The sequence below is a fragment of the Martes martes genome (genome assembly GCF_963455335.1).
Source record: "Martes martes genome assembly, chromosome: 5".
NCBI lineage: Eukaryota > Metazoa > Chordata > Mammalia > Carnivora > Mustelidae > Martes > Martes martes.
Window position 1 is genome coordinate 152881296 of NC_137892.1, and position 20493 is coordinate 152901788.

General features: G+C 43.7%; 1 protein-coding gene across 1 annotated transcript in view; it reads left to right on the forward strand.

Moving 5' to 3' along the window:
* MARCHF11 (membrane associated ring-CH-type finger 11) overlaps nucleotides 1-20493 on the forward strand; it is a gene marked incomplete at both ends in the record, with an annotated part of 98073 nt that overhangs the window by 39641 nt on the left and 37939 nt on the right. The gene's annotated exons all lie outside the window — the stretch shown is intronic.

Genomic DNA, 20493 nt, shown 5'->3' on the forward strand with positions numbered 1-20493 from the left:
GATTTTACCCACGATCTCTCACATTTAGGCATTTAAGGCTTTGGCAAGCTGTCTGGACTCTGATGACCTGAACCAAGCCAGTTGGGCCTTCTCTCTGTCTCCAGACTAGCATGGTTTGTTCAAATGGCCGGCTTCCAAGAAAGCCTTGGAACTGGTACCCAGTGATTTCTGACGTTTCTGGCACCCTCTTTCTTCTTCTTCTTCTTCTTTTTTTTTTCCCCTGACATTCTTAATGGCAAAGGTAAGGCACAGAACCAGACTGATTCAAAGGATGGTGACATGGACTCTTACCTCTTCATGAGAGAAGCTGCAAAATACACTGTGAAAGACAATGGGAGGAGTGGTTAATTGTGGCCGTTTTAGTTTTCCACCGTAGGTGAAGGGTTTTTTGTTGGTGGTGGTTTTCATTTTTATTTTCTTTTTCCGTCTCTTTTTAGGATATTTCTTCATCCTTTTGTTTCAAAAGGATGTATTTAAGAGACATTTAAAAAATAATTTTGCTTTATTTTTTTTTTCCTGTCCAGGAGTCTTTTTTTTCAGGATGAGTTTGATTATCACATCTATTCCTATTATTCGTGATCATGTCGATTTCTTACTGCCATGTGAGTTTTGACTTGCCTTTTTATGTCTTATTTCCTTGCAGTTTTTTATCTTTATCTCTATTGTAGCTGGTTGTTTCTCTCTGTTCCTGCTGACTGTTCATCTGAGGACTTTGTCTCCTTGTTACTTTCTAATTCCAGCGTTTGCAGGGCATACATCTTCCATATTTCTTTTTCTTTTTTAAGATTTTATTCATTTATTTGAGAGAGTGAGAGAGAGGGAGCCCAACTGGGGCTTGATCCCAGGAACCTGGGGTCATGACCTGAGCCAAAGGCAGACGTTTAACCAACTGAGGCACCCAGGGGCCCCTTCTTTCATATTTCTGAAGCCTCTAGGAAGTCTTCTAAAATGTTCTTTGGTTTCCTTTCATAAGATGTCAGCTGTCTTTCTCTCAATCTCCATCCAGGCTAGCTCATCATGCTATTAGTATCCTCTGACACTTTGAATAAAAATCACCCACATCCAAATGCAGCCCATTATTTTCATGTGATTCAGACTTTTTCCATATCCTAGTAGTTTGCTTGTAAAAAACTTTCCTAATACAACCAGATTTCCATGCACAATCTTTCCATCACTGATTACTGTTGGTTCTGGCAATCCAGACACTGGAGGAAGGTTAGGAGGGCTCCTCTAAGGAGGCAGCAGCCAAAGATGGGTCCAAAGTGAAAGCTCCTAGACACGCAAGAAATGGAGCCCTGAGAGGTCCTAAGTGGGACAGCTAGGACACACAGGACCGGCGTGATGACTGATGATATCAGACCAAGAGGAACGCATCCGATGGCTGCTCCTCACACTTTGTCCCTTCTCCTTCTCAGATCTTTAATTATTTCCTCTCATTATCTTTGCTCTTGGACCATTTAAAGAACTCTTGTTATACTTGGTTCCGAACGGCAGCAAACGCTCTGCAGATAAGAGGAAGAGCTGCACCTGCTGCCATCTCCCTCTTCCCCAAGGAGCTTCCCAAGCCAAAGTTGGGGTGCCTGGAGCTCTTTCGGGGGGGTCTCCCTTTCAGGGGTGAAAGGAATCCCCTGGGGCCGGCTTGGACTCACTAGAGGACTGCAGTCGGTGGTTTTCACCTCTGCTCTCCTTTTCTGTTCGCTCTGTCCCTGAGCTCTGCCCTCCCTGGGGCATCTGCAGCTTCTCTACTATGCCCAACCCTAAATGGTATCACATCGCCACTAGTTAGTATCTCCCATCAGAAGTTGGAAGAAATTAGGAATTTTAGGGGGAAAAAAGGACATGTATTCTGATTCCTAAGCACAAAGTAAAATGAGCTTTCTATTTAAGTCATCCTTTGTGAAATGGCAGTATTCCCAGAATATGGGAGTTGACAAGGATCTGATAGATCCTCAGGTTGAACCGGGGGAACCTGAGCCCCAGGAAGTTGGGACTGACTCTTTCATGATTCCAAAGTGGACAGTTGAAGGACGGGATTTACACCCAGGTCCCCCCAGTCTGCTGCCCTTTGTTCTTTATCCGTGCCCCCGACAGGTCTTCACACTGCTTTGCCGATAACATCCCGTTTTTAGATTTTTTCCTTCCCTTTCTGCTACCACAGTACACATTTTTTCACCCTTGTCCTAGTACAATTACACATTCGTCTATTATATTTCAAAAGGGAAATTATTTTCAGAATCTACTTCTTGTTGTCTAGAAAATCACAAATCACAAACTATTTTCTGTTTCCATTTCTCCATACGAGGTAATTCTGGTGGGGATTATGTTACTCTGAACCACATACTGTGTCTTCCATGATGGTTGTTCACTTTCTTCCTTACAAATTAACTAGGGTTATCACCATTAGGATTAGAATTTTGAAACTTTTTTTTTTTTTAAGATTTTGTTTTTAAGTGATCTTTACACCCAACATGGGGTTCAAACTCACAACCTTGAGATCAAGAGTCCCATATGCTCTCCCAACAGCCAGCCAGGTGTCCGTCGTATTTTGAACTTCTTAAAAAATAATTGCTTTTAGGTGTTGTAGCCCTTTCCTTAGTAGTACCTGTGGATTCATGTTAATTTGCCCTTGTCTTCTGTTTACTTCTTTAGGCTCTCCTCTGTTAAATGGGATAATCAAGGAAGGTACCGCTGGCTTTAAAATGTGTATTTAAAGACACGTGTAAAGGGCCGCCTGGGTGGCTCAGTTGTTGAGCATCTGCCTTCGGCTCAGGTCATGATCCCAGGACGCTGGGATCGAGCCCCACATCGGGCTCCCCGCTCTGCGGGAAGCCTGCTTCTACCTTTCCCTCTCCTACTCCCCTGCTTGTGTTCCCTCTCTCACTGTCTCTCTCTCTCCCTCTCTCTCTCCTCTCTCTCTCTCTCTCTGTCAAATAAATAAACAAAATCTTTAAAATAAAACGAAGGATCTATCAGATCATATTTCCATGGCAAATTAACTTGAGCCTTCAGGTATATGGATTAAAATAAATTTCGCCAGATAGGAAAATGTGGTGCCACCTAAATGTATCTGGAGATAGACATCACTTTCTGGTTCCAACTCTGGCAATGAGACTGGGTTGATTTGTGGCTGATGACGATTATCTTCGACGCTAGAAACTACAAGTTAGGAGCATATTTTCAGCGTCCCTGATGTCCTTTAATAGTGCTTTCTTGGTTGTTTCCATCTATGAAATGGTTACTGCCTTTTGCCCTTTTATGTCTGCTCCTTTCCTGAATATCATCATCAGGAGATTTTTTTTTTTTCTTCTTAAACCAGAACCATGTTTTTTTTTTCTAAGGAGTGATTTTTCCTCTGTTTCGGAGCACCCTGCACTGATTATAGTCTATAACAGCCCACAGCACTGCAGAAGCCTGCAAAACAGTAAAACCACTTCCAATGCCCAGTGTCCCAGGCACAACATGTTGTATCGCAGTATTCTAATTGGTGAGTGTATTTAGCAGAACAGAAGTGTTCAAGGTCTGTGCACACTCATTCTTACTGAAGAGCTTATGATCTTCATTGTTTAGAAACATGGCTAATCATGGTTAATAAATGCTTAATAAAAATATGAATACACCTATTATATGTGGGTGTTGATCACCTAGAATTTATGGTATTTTCATCTGTACCACAGTTAATATGAATTGTTGGCTGAGAGATAAACCAAATTTCTTAAACTAAATATGATATAATTATTAAATTTATCAACATGAGATTTTACCTGTATATACATATGTAGTTAGATAAAATCTTAGGTGCAATAGATAATTACTTCTCATTTTCTCTGTAACTGACAAAAAATATGTCTGAAAAGGAGGAGTCATGGAAATTTAAGCCATTTTGGATTTCATAGCACAAATCTGACTGCATTGTGATAAGTGTTCCTCACTCTGGTAACATCCCCACTGCGCCGTGTACAGATCAAAGAAGGTGGGGACAGGTGTCATGAAACGACCATAAGCAAAAGAATTATGCAGCTCATTGGAATGAATGTCAATTGGAAATCACTGTTTCCCTATTGAAATAATTGAAAACAGACTCAAGCAGGGTGCTGCAAATATCTTCTTCAATTCTACATTTAACTTTTATAAAATCTTTTCTGGAATTGCTGTAACTTAGTATAAAAATAAAGTATTGCTGAGCTAGCAAGTTGTTTGAAAAATAATTTACTTACAATGTAATGGGAATGTGAAATAACCCTAAGATAAATATTTTAAAAGTCTTTTTTTGAACATCTTCATATTAAGCAAAATTAAATTTCAGGGGCACCTGGTGGCTCAGTTGGTTAAGCGGCTGCCTTCGGCTCAGGTCATGGTATGGAGCTCCACATCACGCTCCCTGCTCAGCCCGGAGCCTGCTTCTCCCTCTCCCTGCTCTTGTGTTCTTGCTTGTGCACGCTTTCTCTCTCTCCCTCTCAAATAAATAAGCAAAATCTTTAAAAAATAAAAAACACTAAATTTGACTTAGCTATTTCAATATAGAACTCTTGACTTAAAAATTCAACTTTTCCTTTTTTAAACTGCGACTTTAAAAATGGTTTATAGTAATACATTGCTTTATAGGAAAAAAAAAAATGAAGGGCACAAACTACATGCTAGAACAAGCTTTCCCAAGCAGTGCTGTGAAAATATAACCAGAGAAACAGCAGTAATAGTGTGAAGGTGATGGAAGACATTCCTAGCTATTCCACACCTGTAAATACCTATACATGTCTTTGAACCCTCCGATCTACACTGTTACATTTGTAAGACGTCTGACTGCTCAGAAATGAAAGCAAAGTAGTGCACCAAGATACCCAGCAGAGTACCAGCTCCTGGCAATCACATGCCAGGTGCATGAACTGGGCCAAACAGTTGGTAAGTTCTGTGTCACCCCAGAAAGGACTGAGTGATGGTAATGAAGGTCATCTTCTAATCAGCCCTTGCTAGTCAAGGCTTAATGGGACTTCTTTGTGTAAACTATGAATGTTGAGAGGGGAGTGGTTCTACATACAAAATAAAAGAGACTATCTTGTAAATGAAAACAACGGACACGGAAGGGTAGAATAAATGTCTAAGGTTTAAATATCCATCTGGAATTGATGTTTTATGAATTACTTGAACGAACAGATGGCCAAGCTTGCTCACATTTTTTTCTCTAAATTTTTGAATATTGGATCAGTTATTTTTTATGAGCTCTGAAACACACATTTGAAAGTGGTGATCTTACACAAGTGTGCGTGTGCATGTGCGCGCGCACACACACACACACACACACACACACGGTTTGGCATATGACCAGTGAACTCTGCAGCCCATTCCGAGGAGGTTATTTCTTTTGTTAGAGCACATTGTTTGCTCAGAGACTTTTCCCACACCACCTTCTCCTGGAAAGATGATCTTCCAGGCCACATCAGCTGAGAATTACATGAGTGGTGACTGACCTCAAAGAACATTCGATTCTGTTTCTCTGGCTCTCATCCCTCCTTCCTATAATGGGACCTTGAGTGGCTGCCTACTCTTTCCTGTCTATTTCTGGGTATCCTCGGGGGCTCTCTCAGTGGGCTCGAGGCTGCTGTGGCTGTTACTGGCTGTTCAAGCTGTTTGCCACGCTGTGCGGAAGAACCCAACTAGCCTCTTGTGCCCGTATTTGGACTGCCTGCAGATGGCGCTATCCCCTCACCGCCCGCACGCGGGTACTGCCTCTGCGGCCCGGGGATAAGGGGGTGTTTCTGATAGCCTGGCTGTTTCAGATAGTCAGGCTGGATTGTGCCCGAGTCTGAGTAGGAGGAAAACCTTACTTTCTCTGTTTGGTCATTCTTTGCCGGCTCGTGCTGCCTTGTGTTTGGGGGCTTACTTTTCACTAAAGATATTAGCCTTTTTAACTACATGTAGCCCGCATCAGCCCTGGTAGGGAACACATGGATAACTTAATGGCTTTTGTGGGTGGGATGAGCCAGGTTAAGAGAAGCAAAAAGATGGTAGGCACTGGGAAGTGAAGGGCAGGTGCAGAGCTCGCAGAGCGCCTTCGGAAGAGGACAGGAGGCAGAAGAGGACAGGAGCTGAAGGTGGCAGAATGTAGCCACTGCCCTGGTCCTGATCAAGTAGGGAGGGAGCAGGGGGCGCAGACACTCTGACTTCACGTCACTTCCTCCCTTTGGCTTCCTGCAGGCCTATCCCATTGGCTCCATCCAACCAGGAGCCAGAGGGCAAAGGAGCTAATATGGTTTCATAAGGAACACAGAAAAAGACAGAAATGAGATCTGGAGGGGTAAATGTAGAGTGTCTGGCACACAGCCTTTCTTTTCCTCCCCGCTATGCCATGCCACTGTAGCTTATGGGTCTTAGGAGCTGGGTTGGAGCAGTAATTTGCATAGGAAGGGAAGGAAGAGAGAGAGAGAGAGAAAGGGACATATAAGATGACTTTCTGGCCAGGCCTGGTATGGCTGACATCTGGTCACTCACCTCCTGTTGACCACTTAGCCACATGGCTCTAAACTGAATGAGAAGAAAGGCAGGTTGTTTGAAGAGTATGACAGTCCCAACAATGAACATAACCTCAAGTGAACCGGGACTCCTTGACACAAGGTAACTGAATATTCAGCCCCCATGTTTGCACATACCTGTTAATTCCTGTTGTCTTATGAGTTTTCAGCATGTCCTGTGAAATATTTGACCAGTTACTCTAGACATGTTACCTTAATTATCTAATTTTTAAATTATATGCAACTTTAATTATTTCCACCATTCATTATTTGGAAGAACTGTGGAAGTTGCTTTTTTTTCCCTTTTGATTGAGTTGAGATGATAGAAGAAGGTAGATTTATGTTATTAAAGATTTATGGTCCTTTAAAAATATTCCCCAAGTATTAATTAAGGCAAATATTAATGCTTTAATCAAGATATTAATTTGACTCTTTATAAAATGTTCATGCCTTTTATAAGTAGGGGCTAACCAGAAGCAGAACTTTTGCAGATGCGATTACTCAAGGTTAGAGCAAACAGTGAATCATATTATGGGGAACGGTTAATATGGCAAATTGATTTAATGTCAGTACTTTCAGAATCATTACTCTGCAATTAGAATCTCAACTCTACATGTCTACTACATGAGAAATTTTGAAGCATTTGAAACCAAATATTTAGGACCAAAGAAAAATCCAGAGGAAGAATATATCATTTAGCTTTCCTTGCCGTAGGAAATATAGTCCCACAATCTGATGCTATTTTTTCCATTCTTATAAGCAGCTAGTTCTTATTTATAAAATGTCTATGTAAGGCACTAAAAAAAAAAAAAAAGGAGCTGTTGTAACAATAAGAATGCTATCAAATAGAGGCTTTGCAATTAAGAACTTCAAATCCAGATGCAAAGTATTATAATTTGAAATAAATTACAAAATAATTCATGTGTTAAAAATTAGTCTATCTGCCAACATTTTCTCGTAAATGCTTTAGCTGTTAATTAGCGGCATTTATATGGTACATTCTTGGCATGTGAATTCATGGAATTGGTGAGTGCGGTACAGATGAGAAAATGATTTCTCTTCCTTTCTGATTCTCTTTTTATTAGATGTCAATGTCCTTGTGTGCCCCTTCCATCCACCACCCCAACTTAAAACCATCCCCGATTTACATTACGTTGCTCACTCATTAACAATTTCTCTGATTTCTCCTCTACTGCACCAGGCTGCAACCCTTAGTGTGCACGGTAACTCTTGGTTGGAGTGATGTTATTCAAGAAATCCAAACTAACAAGTATGAAGTTAAGGGATTCATCTGAATCTTTCACAAGGAACACTCAGAATGATCATTTTCTAAAGATGTGCAAGCAGGAAGTTATGTCCACAAATCAGAACGAGGAAATTCCCATCACGTTGACTTAGTGGCTGCAGATTTCATGGGCCTCATGTCTTCACTGTAACTTTCTTCTCTTGAGGAAAGTAAAAATGTAGGTTACCTCAGGCCTACTGGTGTTTATCAATGGAACCTGAAAGCAATTTATATCTAATTTCTGCTGACTTATTTGTATAGTTTTTGTCTTTCTCACAGAGCAAGTATAGCTAGATTTCCTCACAATCAGGCCGTATATTCTGGGTTTCTTGACATGGTTCCCTTTGGTGTTGCAGTGAAGCTGTGGTCAGTGTGAACTGCAGACAGCCAGGGTTCCCCAGCTACTGATACAAGCTCCCATCCCTGGATGCCGGGCTTGGGACCAGAGTCTTCATGGTCGCCCAAGCATTGCTGGACAGCGCTTCCATGCTTTAAAAGCCACTTGGTAGGGGCACCTACGTGACTCAGTCAGTTGAGTGACCAACTCTTGATTTTGGCTCAAGCCCTGATCTCAGAGCTGTAGGATCCAGCCCTGCCTCAGGCTCTGCACTAGGCGGGGAATCTGCTTGGGGTTCTCTCCGTCTCCCTCTGCCCCTCCCCCTGCTTGCGTGCATGCTCTCTCTGTCTCTCTCAAATGAATGAATCTTTAAAACAAACATTTAAAAGCCACATGGTAGAGGGCCATTTCGGGGGCTCTGTACAGCACTAAGGGCTTAAGGATAGATAATACTAGGACTTATTGAACTGGAACCACATGCCGTCCTGGTTTTAAGTAGTTGCATGTATTATCCCCAATGCACACAACAGCTTTTTCAGTTTTTAATCTACAGTTGGCATCTGTGTCAGTGCTCAGTTCAAACCTGGGACAGTCATGAGTGTGCTCTCCACTCTGCCCCAGAGAAGGAGCTGTTGGCGCCCTCTTCCACCACATGCGTACTACACTATGGGCTACTGAGACCTATTACGGTCATCAGGGCCCTGTGGAGCCGATAGTGCAGATTACAGTACGTGCTTCAAACACCACTTGAGGGGCACCTGGGTGGCTCAGTCATCAAGCGCCTGCCTTCGGCTCAGGTCATGGTCCTGGGGTCCTGGGATCGGGCCCCGCATTGGGCTTCCTGCTTGGCGGGAAACCTGCTTCTCCCTCTCCCACTCCCACTCCCCCTGCTTGTGTTCCGTGTCTTCTCTCTCTGTCTCTCTGTCAAATAAATACATAAAATCTTAAACAAACAAACAAACAAAACTCCACTTGATCCTCACATAACTGGCAAGAGGCTAAAAAATACTCCTGCAAAGAAACTTTTGGTTGATGGAAATTATAATACTGCAAACCTAATCAAACAATAAGAACATTTCCAAGCTGGCATTTCTAGTACTAGTGTAGTCATAGTTCTAAGAAAAAAACTACAAATTTAATCATATCAGACAAAAAGCTAAAAACCTAGAAATGAATAAGAGGTGTTTAGGAATGTGGATTTGCATCTTCTATTATTAATTACAAATCTTTGCCCTAAGTGCATTGTCGTGTACTAGATAAAACTAATGATTGTATAAATCCCTGACTCTGAAAAGACTTCCCAAGGGCACCAAGAGACCGTAAAATGTCAAGGAAAATACAGCGCCACCTTCCGGGCACTGGGTGAATTACTAGCATGAGGTAGCTCAGGATTTCGGATTTCAACATTAGGTCTTGCACATGCCATTTGATGATGTCATACATTTGTGAAGCTAGATTTTCAGCATGTGCTGTGATAAAACGCAAGTGCTCCTTGACAATTCAGGTGGAACTGGGAATGGAAATGGCAGTGTCTTATTTCAGTTCCAGGTTTGAAAAGATGCGCGGGTCACACATCCTGTTACACATAGTTACAGTCACTTAACAGTGACACTTAACTAAATTATTTTTTCCAAATGGCTACTAAGTTAGGGAATAAATATTTATTAAGTTGTCTGGCTCCAACTACTCAACAAACTGAACTATAAGCTATTTCTTTTAGGCCAGGAGCATCGTGAGAAAATTGACCATCATACCAAAGGTTCTGTGAACCTAGAAAATCTGGGATCCTCAGCTCTAAACCCAAGATAATTCCCAAGACTCTTTCAAAGTGTAATATGCAAGACAGGGACACAAGTCTCTTACGTTGTTCCTGCAAAGATAGTTTCAGATCACATTTGAACAGGGCAGACCAGTTTTATTCGTGCGCTTGGAAGCTTTTTGAAAGTCTTGCAGAAGCTGATGTTATTTATTCCTGTGCCTACAGATTTGCATTAGGCTGATCTCAGTTCTCATTGCCCTGAATGACTGCATTTCCAAGAATCACGGCTGCCTTGGACTTTAATTGGATTAGGCAGCCAAGATGAAACACCCCAAGTACCCAAGCACCTTTAGTTAGCACTCAGGTGACTACGCGTGAGGCTCCTTGATGCGGCACATTTCACTGTTCCCAGCAGGGGTGGAAAGCTTTACCAGTAGAGCGTATAAGGTCACAGGCCATGATTTTGGTTTTGGTCCCACTTCTGAAAGTGGTTCCACTTCCTTCCTGCATGTCCCCTGTCATCCATTATGTGGGCTCCAGATTCAACGCTCCGTCTCTCATCTAACTTCTGGGGCAACTGTTTGCCCCCAGACTCATGCTTCTGCCCTCTCCTGGATTAATAAAGATTATTTAGGTTACTGAGACCCGCCTTTGAGTAAGTCCATCATCTTTGCCACATTCTAGTAGGCGACCCCCCTTGAGCCATCCTTCCAGGGCTTTGTGTGAACTAGCCTTCCTTTTCTGTAAGAGAAATTAAGTTCCAGAAATGCCTCCATCAACCGAGGCCATCCAGTGCTCTCGCCATCCTTTGTCTCCGTCCCTGCCCTTGCTGGCTTCTCCTGGGCTGCTCTGTGTGCCGAGCCCCCGGGCCCTATGTACCAGGTCCTCATTTTCTTTTCCCTCCTCCTTCCCCTCCCAGTGTATGATTAATCCCGTTCCTTAGTCCCAGGCCCTTCATCCCAGGTCATTCCATGCTCAGAAGCTCATTAAATCAGTGGCTCATTTGTGGGCAGTTTGGCTGGGCTCAGGTGGGCAGTTTTTCTGTTGGTCTTGACTAGACTCGCTAACGCATCTCTGGCAGCCGCCAGGAAGGTAACATCTGACTGGGGCCCTCAGGCCGGATGGCTTGTGTCTGGTCCACATTGGATGCCTCTCCACACGGCCAAGTCCCTTCTGCCACATTCTGTTGGTTAAAGCAAGTCTCACAGCCAATCCGAGACTCAAAGGGTGGGGAACTCCACCTCCTGATGGGAAGAACTGCGAGGAAGCATCGGAGCCATTTTTGCAATCTCCCGTAAGGGGAGGGGCATCACATGAGGCCAGAGAGTGCTGCAGCCTCGTAAGTTGTAAGTGTAAGTTTCAATTTCATTCATAATGTAAGTTGGAAAGCCATCGGAGAGTCTAGAGCAGAGCTTTAACATGATCTGACTTCGTAATTGGAAAGTCTGTCTCTGGCTGGTCTGGAAAAGAAACCAAAGAGCCGCCAGGAAGCTGAATGAGCCGCTAGGAGGCTGGTGTAATCATCCTTTCAGTCTTGGCAGCAGCTTGCGCTGGAGGGTAGTGGTGAAGGGGGTGAGAAATGACCATATTCGAGACACACATTGAGTGCCTTCCCCTGCTTATTCCTTCTTTTCGTCACCCTGATTGGAAGCTCTTTGTGGGTGAGGAATGTTTTATTTTTCGCTGTGTTTGCGGCACCTAGGACCACGGCTGGCACATAGCAGTTGTTCAATACATACTTGTTGAATGAACAGGTGAGTAAATGGATCTGCTGGACTTGGGATTTCCAAGGTCAACTTATGGAAAGAAATAGGACCCCATTCTCAGAAACTCCCTGGGACCCCAGTGGCCCTGGGCAGCCCATGGCTGCTCACGGCATGCTGTGCTGATGAAGGCCTCGCTTGTTGTCCTTGGACTGGGCTGCTGGGATGGGAGCGTCCTTGAGTTGAGCACTTAGCAGCCTATGTAGGGACATAAAGCCTGGGGGAATCCATTTGTGAAGGGTTATTTAGTAGTGCATTTTAAGCTAGTTCATTTTGCTTCATTGCATTCTGCTTGTTTATTTGAATCTGTGGGTTGACTTTTTATTACTATAAATAGAAGTAATAAAACACAGAGCCTTGGGTTTTTTGCCTTGGAGGAATAATCGGTGGGATAAACTCAGAATTTGAGCGTTCTTAAATGGTGTTGTTAGCAAGTCGGTAGACATAGTTGTTTTGTTGGCTGATAAGGACTTCAGCATCCCCAAAACATATTGTGTTCATGAATAGGCACCCTTGAAAGTTTTAAAAATCTCAAAGCCTCCAACCTTCATGGCTCCAGGAGCTTGGAAAAATGAAAATCAAAATTTTTTCAAGTCCCTTCAAGAAAGAATGCGAGGCTGATGTTCCCGCAGGTTGTCTCTGCTCCTGGTACCAGAGGAAATGTCAGCCTCTTCAGGACCCGTCCTTCTACTCCTGCTCCAGAACTCAGCCCCTCTGTGGCTCAAGGCTTTTGTTCCTCAGTTGTCTTCCTTCTCTGCCTGGCTGTTCAGTGTCTCCTCTCCATTAGAATAGCCCCAGGAGTGCTTATGTAGAATTCTGATGTCCCCCAGCCCCATTCTAAGAAACAGAACAGAAGAAGCTAGAGGGCGACAAATCCACCTTCTTTGACTTTTTTCTTCTCCGGGCATTCCACTGGAAAATGTTGACCCCCTCACTGTTTCTGCCTCTTCCCTTCCCTGTTCTTCTTCAGCCCACTCTAAGCTGCTGCTTCGTCCGTTACTTTCCCGAAACTGTCCTTGCGGACGCCAGTCAGGACCTGGAAGAGAGGGGGGTCCTCAGACGTGTCTGAGGAGCGCGCCGCAGCGAGAGAGGCCCTCCTTTCTTATCTTGCTCTCATGCCTCTCTCTTCCTTCCCCTTATCTCGCTTCCCGCTCTGTTTCCTTTTGGTTTTTATCTTGGTTCTTTCCCCTTCAGGTATGGTAAATTCTTTCATTCTCATAAATCCAACTACCTACTTAATGGTGCCACTCGAGTCCTTATGGGAATTTCTATCTAAATGTCTGTAGCCGGACTCTTGAGCTTTCCCCTCAAAGCTGGCCCTCCCCAGGCTCCCCGTCTCGACGTGTGGCTTCTCCATTCACCTGCTTTCTGAGGACACCACGTGGCCCAAATCACGGCCCCCTCCTATTCGGACCCGTCGAATGACCTTCTAAATGGATTTTCTGTTTCTATCCTGCTCAGATTCATTCTCTACCTGGCGATGAAGGAAGCATCACCTTCTGCCTTAGAACTTCTTGGTGGTTGGTTCCCCGGTGGTGTCGGGAGAAAACCTCAGCCTTCGAAAGGACTCGAAGGCTCTGCTTGACCCACGGGGTGCCTGAGGCTGGCAGCTCTTCTCACTTCGTCTCATCTGTGCGCATGCGTGTGCCTCCAAACGCCACAGGTGCTTGGGGCCCTGCCCTCTGCCAGGCACACCTGTTCCCCTGGTCTCCTCCCAGTGACTTCTTCTTACCCGTTCCTCAGGTCTCAGGAGAAAGTGCCTTTTGATCCTAAATACCCAAACCCAAAAGAGGTCTTCCCGCTTTCCTCCCCCAGAGCAGCCTGTGTTGGCTCTCAGGGCCCTTGTCACAATTTGTAGCTCTGTGCTGACTTACTCGGTGCCATGTTGGTCCAGGGTCTGTGCCTTCCGCTCCTCTCAGGCACCACATGAGCAGGAACTTGCCTGACTTTCCACCAACACATGCCCAGCATCAGGCACATAGTGAGCACCGTTGCTGGGTGAACACGTGAATTTTATATCCGACTTTGTTTTGGAAGACAACTGTGTTTGAAGAAGCCAGTCATCAGTTTCTGTGGGCCTTCCCCGGGGACCATGCAAGTGGGGGCCGGACTGTGCTCTGTTGCTTCGTGTAGAGCTCTTCCTAGATGCATGATGTTTTTTTCTGGGTGCTTAACATGAAAATTCTTCAGGAGAGCAAAGAAGGAAGCTAGTCCTGAGGCATGCCTCCCTGAATAAATCAGCTTAAGAAAAGTTTGCCCCATTTTATCAGATGGCTTTAAAAGGTTAGTGAATAAACATGCCGAGTGGGTACAGTCAGGAATAAATAATTCACAGCATCCCAAATGAGCCACATTATAGCACAGCCAATCCAGTCATATTTTATTTATCTCTATATTGAAGAAAATCAATTTGAGAAAAATTTCCAGAACAGTCCTGGTGCTTAGCTGATCCCCTCCGCTCCCCCACCCCCCGCTCCTCCTTGTGCAAACTTGGGTGATTCTTTTCAGACAGAGCAGCTGCAAAACTCATCCTTTCTCTTGCTCTTATTACTTCTGGTAAGATCCCCACTGCAGTTACCACTGCAGGACTTACACGTCTGTCCTTTTTAGTGTGTTTCTGACTTGTTATTTTATTTATTTGTTTGTTTGTGTTTGTTTATGGAAGAGAGAGAGCACGTGTGCGTGCACATTTGCGGGGGGCGGGGGGACAGAGGCGGAGAAAGAGAGCATCTTTTTTTTTTTTAATATTTTATTTACTTATTTGACAGAGAGAGAGAGATCACAAGTAGGCAGAGAGGCAGGCAGAGAGAGAGGGGGAAGCAGGCTCCTCCTGAGCAGAGAGGCCGATGCGGGGCTCGATCCCAGGACCCTGAGATCACGACCTGAGCCGAAGGCAGAGGCTTAACCCCCTGAGCCCTGAAAGAGAGCATCCTAAGCAGGCTCCACAGCTTGATATCATGACCCTTGAGATCATGACCTGAGCTGAAATCAAGAATCAGATGCTTCATGGAATTAACCCCCCAGGCACCCCTCTGACTTGGAATTTATAATTTCTCTGTGCTTCTAATTGCCAGAATGACATTGAGTTGGGGTTTGGTTCTCTTCCGTGGTCTCTGTCATCCTCAGATGTCCTGGCGGGACAACCTCAGCACTCCGGGGCTTTTGTCCCTGGGCTACCCCTGCATGAGGGGGTGGCACTGCTTCTGAGAAAGCAACTTCTGTTATAAAGGTGTTCTTTGAGGGGTGCCTGGGGGACTCAGTCAGTTAAACGTCTGCCTTGGGCTCCGGTCATGATGCCAGGTCCTGGGATCAAGCCCTCCTTCGGGCTCCCCATTCAGCCAGGAGTCCGCTTCTCCCTCTCCTTATTTCCTTCCCCTGCTCGTGCATGCTCATGCTCTCTGTCCCCCAGAAATAAAAAAATAAAATCTTTTATGAAAGATTAATTTCTCTAATATTGTCATAGGATCGCTTTACTCTATCAAGGTAGACAAAATGTAATCAGTAGCTCAGCACTGTTTCCCCCCCCCCCCCCCGAAGATCATATGGTGGCAGAAACTTTTCTGTATCCCTATAATGACAGTTGCCTGCAATTTAGGAGGTAGGAGTTACACTGAACTAAGCCATTTGAGATATTCAGAGTTGTCTGAGGAAATCATAAACAGAGAAAACCAGGCAATTGCAGTTGCCTGTTAGATATCTAGGGGCACCTGTCATTTAGGTAGCACCGTGGGTGCAGGATGTTCCCTAGTGAGGGAGAATGCCAGCCCTGAGCACTGTAATGCAGTCAGTTTGATTTCCCAGGGATGGATTCAATTTTGTGGTTGTCGTCAGAAAGCATCCTGTGATCAAAATGCTTCATTTCAGGACACTGGCTTCAAGAATCCCGTTCATTGACTTAATCTACTTAAAGGGGATGATTTCCTTTGTTGCCTGCTGGTTCTCTTCTGACGGTCATGACTAAGTACGTGCATGTTCCAAAGGTTAAAGTCATGCCACACGCAACTTTTCCCCTCTTGTCCCTAGTAATTCTCAACCTCACTAAATGTGAATCAAACTGAGCTTACAAGAGCATTTAGTTCTCAGAGATTTTCCTAGGAAAAAATAATCTAGAAATGTAAATAAGCCCCAACTTTCAATATAAGTGCTATAAAATTTTTATATAAACCTTTTTATTCCCTTGCTGCTCACCCGGTGAATGAAAATACTAGATCACTGGTAACGTACGTGCTTTCTGAAAATACTTCCTTAAGAAAAAGTGTTCTCCCTTCACGCTATTGCTTCTGTCCTGTTTTCTACAATCTGGGGCTCTTGATTCAGAATGATGACATTCTTTTCTCATAAACTGACAAGGCTGTGGCATCAAGGAGGACTTGACCATGTTCCCCAGCCGAGGAGAAAGCCAGCCGCACACAACACGCCATTCAGGGACACACAGGAAGAGAATCTAAGTGCGAGTGTTACGACAGAAATGGATGAATTAGGGAAGGAGAGGGTACGCGTTACAAAATAATGGCTTAAATTAGACTCACAAATTTTATCTCAATAAGTAGATTGGCTAAATATTTCATTTTACGTTATTCTTCTTGCAAAATGCCCTTTGCAATGTTCCACCTCAGTCTTTGTTAAAAATGTTACTGCCAAGTCGAGACTAATAATCCTATCCGTGAACTTCACTGGCGACAGGAATGTATTCACAGCAAAAGTGTGAAAGAATCACCACGGCCTGAACCATGATGTGCAATTAAATGCTACAGATGAGTCTTGCTAACGAGCTGAGCTTGGTTCTCATTCCACCACACAGACATTTTATTCTTAAAAACAACAATCCAAATAATCAAAGTAAATTGAATCTTGGGAAAAAATACGAGAAATCATGTTGTATTTCATTTTCTTCTTGCTTATGAGAGAAAGACTTCCTGGAGTGTCAGTCCCAGTACTCATGCCAGTTGGACCCCACATCCCCCGGTCATGCAACACAGCAATTCCGGACATGAAGGAGACACGATCACTCTACCAAGAGTAAGGTTGCTTTCTGGGGGATAAGCAAGCTGGAAGCAAGAAAAAAAGGGCACATTGGAAATGATGTGCAAACATAATCAGTACAAAAATGCAACACCAACAAATCTTTTTCAGATTTTAGGGTCTTTCTATGCCATTTATCTTTAGTTGTATAATCTTGGCTTTCATCTTAAAAACCAAAGTCTCTGTGACTCTGTGAAAAAGTAAGATAATGACCATCCTTGGAAAATGAAAATACTCCCTTGATACAAAATATCGGAATTAGGAGGGTGGATTATATTGTTAACAATTTCTCAAAGACAGTGTGGTGTTGAGATTTTAATACATGTCATTCTTTAATTATGCCCTTTTTTATCTTCACTGAAATACATGTATTTTTTTTTAAACTGGAAAAGATGGACTCTGATTTAAAAACTGTCTTTCTAAAATTCTATCTTTTGGGGGTGCCTGGCTGGCTTAGTCCATAGAGCCTACAACTCTTGATTTCAGGGTTGTGACTTTAAGCCCCGCATTGGGTGTAGAGATTACTTAAAAATAAAACTTTTGGGACGCCTGCGGGGCTCAATTGGTTAAGTGGCTGCCTTCGGCTTGGGTCATGATCCCAGCGTCCTGGGATCGAGTTCCACATCGGGCTCCTTGCTCGGCGGGGAGCCTGCTTCTCTCTCTGCCTCTGCCTGCCACTCTGTCTGCCTGTGCTTGTGCTCTCTCTCTCTCTCTAACAAATAAATAAATTAAAAAAAAATCTTAAAAAAAATAAAATAAAACTTTTAAAAAATAAATACAATTCAGTCTTTTTAAAAATGGAACAATATTAACACAGTGAAGTTCTTCAGTATGCTCAGGAATATTCCAAATTTTAGTCACACTTTTTATTTGATCACTAGTTAACATTAATTATGGTTGTTGCATTGAAATGGTTAACAATATGTTAGATATAGATGAGCTCCTTTGGAATGAAAGTCTCAACTCCCCACCACCCAAAGAAAAAGAAAGCATGAGATACCTTGAATATTGCCAACCCAGTATAGAAAGAGCTTTCTATAAATTATGTTAAGCTACTAATAATTTTAAGGAAAAAGAATACATCTGCCAGAGATAAATCTATATTAAATATATCACATATTGCCAAGGCTTTAGTTTACTGGGGATGTTGGCCACGGTGTGAGCAATTTCCTATCACGGATACCTGAACAGTCATATTTTCTGGTTGTGCCATTCTTCAATTCCTCAGCTTTTGATATGGAATGAATTATCTTCTTGTTAGACCTGAAGGAGTATAATAACTATTACTTCATAGGCTGGAGGTTCGTAATATAAAATCACAACATTTTCTGAATCTGCTGTTATTAATTACAGTGATAAATAAGATCTGTAATAAAAAAAGAAAAGATCTGTAACTTCTGTTATGTGGACCACTAACGAGCTGTGTGATCTTGGGTAAGTCAATTTACCTTTGTCTCAGTTTATGTAAAATGGGAATTTGGACCAGATTGTTTCTAAGTACTTTTCTTTTTTAAACCTCTTATATTCTCTAGTCTCAATAAATATCCATTTCCTACTATGTTGTTCAATTATATTGTATTATGATTGTGTGCTTCACATATGACGCCGCTGCTCTTTACCTACAACTATTAGCCATATGTCACTGGTGGAAAAATGCAGAAGTCTATGGCATGAGTGGTCTTCTTCATTACATCTGATCCTCTCTGAGTCAGTGACATGCTTTAATGATTCATTTATGGAAAACAATCTTACTGGGGCCCTGGGGTGGCTCAGTCTGTTGAGGGTCCTACTCTTGATTTCGGTTCAGGTGTGAGACTGAGCACTGCATTGGGCTGGGCGTGGAGCTTGCTTGGGATTCTCTCTCTCTCTCCCTCACCCCTGTCCCCCCTTAAAAAAGGGATTGTATAAATACTGAAACTGAATTATGTGAGCTTGGCCTCCCTTAGTATTCTTTGCATTATCATTTTTGTCTTTTAGAGGGGGGCTTTAAAAATTGCATATACTCTAAAATTTTCTAAATTAGTACCAAAATGATGAATATAATTTGCCCAGTTTTTCTAGAGAACCAGAAAGAAAACATGTTCCCCAAATGGGGACTTCACTCATAAGTTACACTGATGGTCCTGGGAAAAAAGGGTCATTGCTGTTACTTGTGCATTTGATAAACCATTGCAGAGCTCAGGTGGGGAGATTCTGGGAAGTCCATCCTCTTCGCAGTTAATAGCTAAATGTCACTCATTGGGCATTTATGTGCCAGGGATGCTGCTAATAAGCATTTTATAAAAATGATCTCTTGTGATGCTCACTGCATTTCTACAGATTGGTATTATTATCCCTGTTTTGCAAAATGAGGCTCTGAAATGTCCAGCACGTTTCCCAGGTTATACAGAAAATGGCAGTGAGGACTCTCACTGAGGTCCAGCTCCACTGAGACTTCTGACGGTGACCATCATCAGGCTGGAGGACACAGTACGTGGCCGTGACTGCACACATGCAAGCACACCCATATGCACACACTACGCAGATGCTGTCTTCATCAAGCTGCTCACACAGAGCTCCGTTTCTGTGGCTGCGGGAGAGACACTTTGCTCACAGGTCCCAGCTACCTGGAAATATGCTGGCCTCATTCTGTGTTGCCCACCCTCTCACCTTCCTGGAGTTTTAATGTCAGTGGGAGCGGCTTCTAGAGCTCACACCGTGGACCACTGTGGTAGCCGCCCTCCCTGCTGCCCTCTCTCGCTTTGTACCTCCTCCTCTGCCCTCCTTCCCTGTTCCAGGCCACTGGGGCTCCTGCAAGTGAATGGATATGAGCTTCCGGGCTCCTTCTCTTCTCCACCTGGAGCTTGTCCTTCCCTGGGAACCCTTCTGCACCCCTGCAGGTCCCCTTTCTCTTCCGTGGCTTATGTCCAGACAGGACCTTCCAAGTTCTGGACCCACTACCGCAACCTGATGCCTGCCCTCCCTCTTCTGGTCTTTGCCCTAAAATGCCCAGATACAGACTTTATTTCTTTTAGTGAGGGGGCTCATTTAATGTTATCACAGCTATTTCATAATTTATTAATTATGTGGGATTACAGGTTGCCTTTTTTTGCTATTTGCAAAACATGCTTAGCTCTGGTCGTGTGCTCCTACTTTTGGTTGTAAAACTTGTCAAAGAAGTTTGTTGAAGAATAAATTATCCTTCACCAGGGACATAACCTCCTAAAAGGCAACAATATGATAATAGGATTTCCAAAAATAGCAATAGTGTTTCCCTCAAGCCTTCTTCTTATCTTCAAATCACTTAGCTATTTTTTGTTGTTGTTTTTGTTTTTGTTTTTTCACTCTACATATCTTTCCGGGGAGGGAAAACTCTAGGAAATTTGCTTTCGCATCGTCTAGCAGACAAATCTTGTTCATCAGTAAAGTGGCTTCAGAGCTAGTTCGGCTGTCAGGAGGATAATGTCATACTCTTTCCTTCAGCGGTGCTCATTTTTTAGGATGTTTTCCAGATAGAACTTTCTCGTTAGAAGTAGGGATGAAGCTCTGTGAAAACAGTCACCTGCTGCCCAGGGCTCCCGCCGCGGTCAGTGGTCATGGGGCAGGAGATTTCTGCCTCCACCGTGAGGAGCTGGTTGACTCTCCTGGAGTGGGAAGGCGGATTACGAGGAGTGAATCGTAGGCAGCCGCAGGAATGAGAAGAGCCCGCTGGGAAGGGCGGGGCTTCGGGGTACGTCTGGAGTCCCCGTAGCCGAGGACCCATGCGTGATGCTCGTGTTCCCATGCGGCGGCCAGCTCAGTGGCCTTGCGTAGCACTCTACTCCTCTCCTCTCCTCCTTAAAATG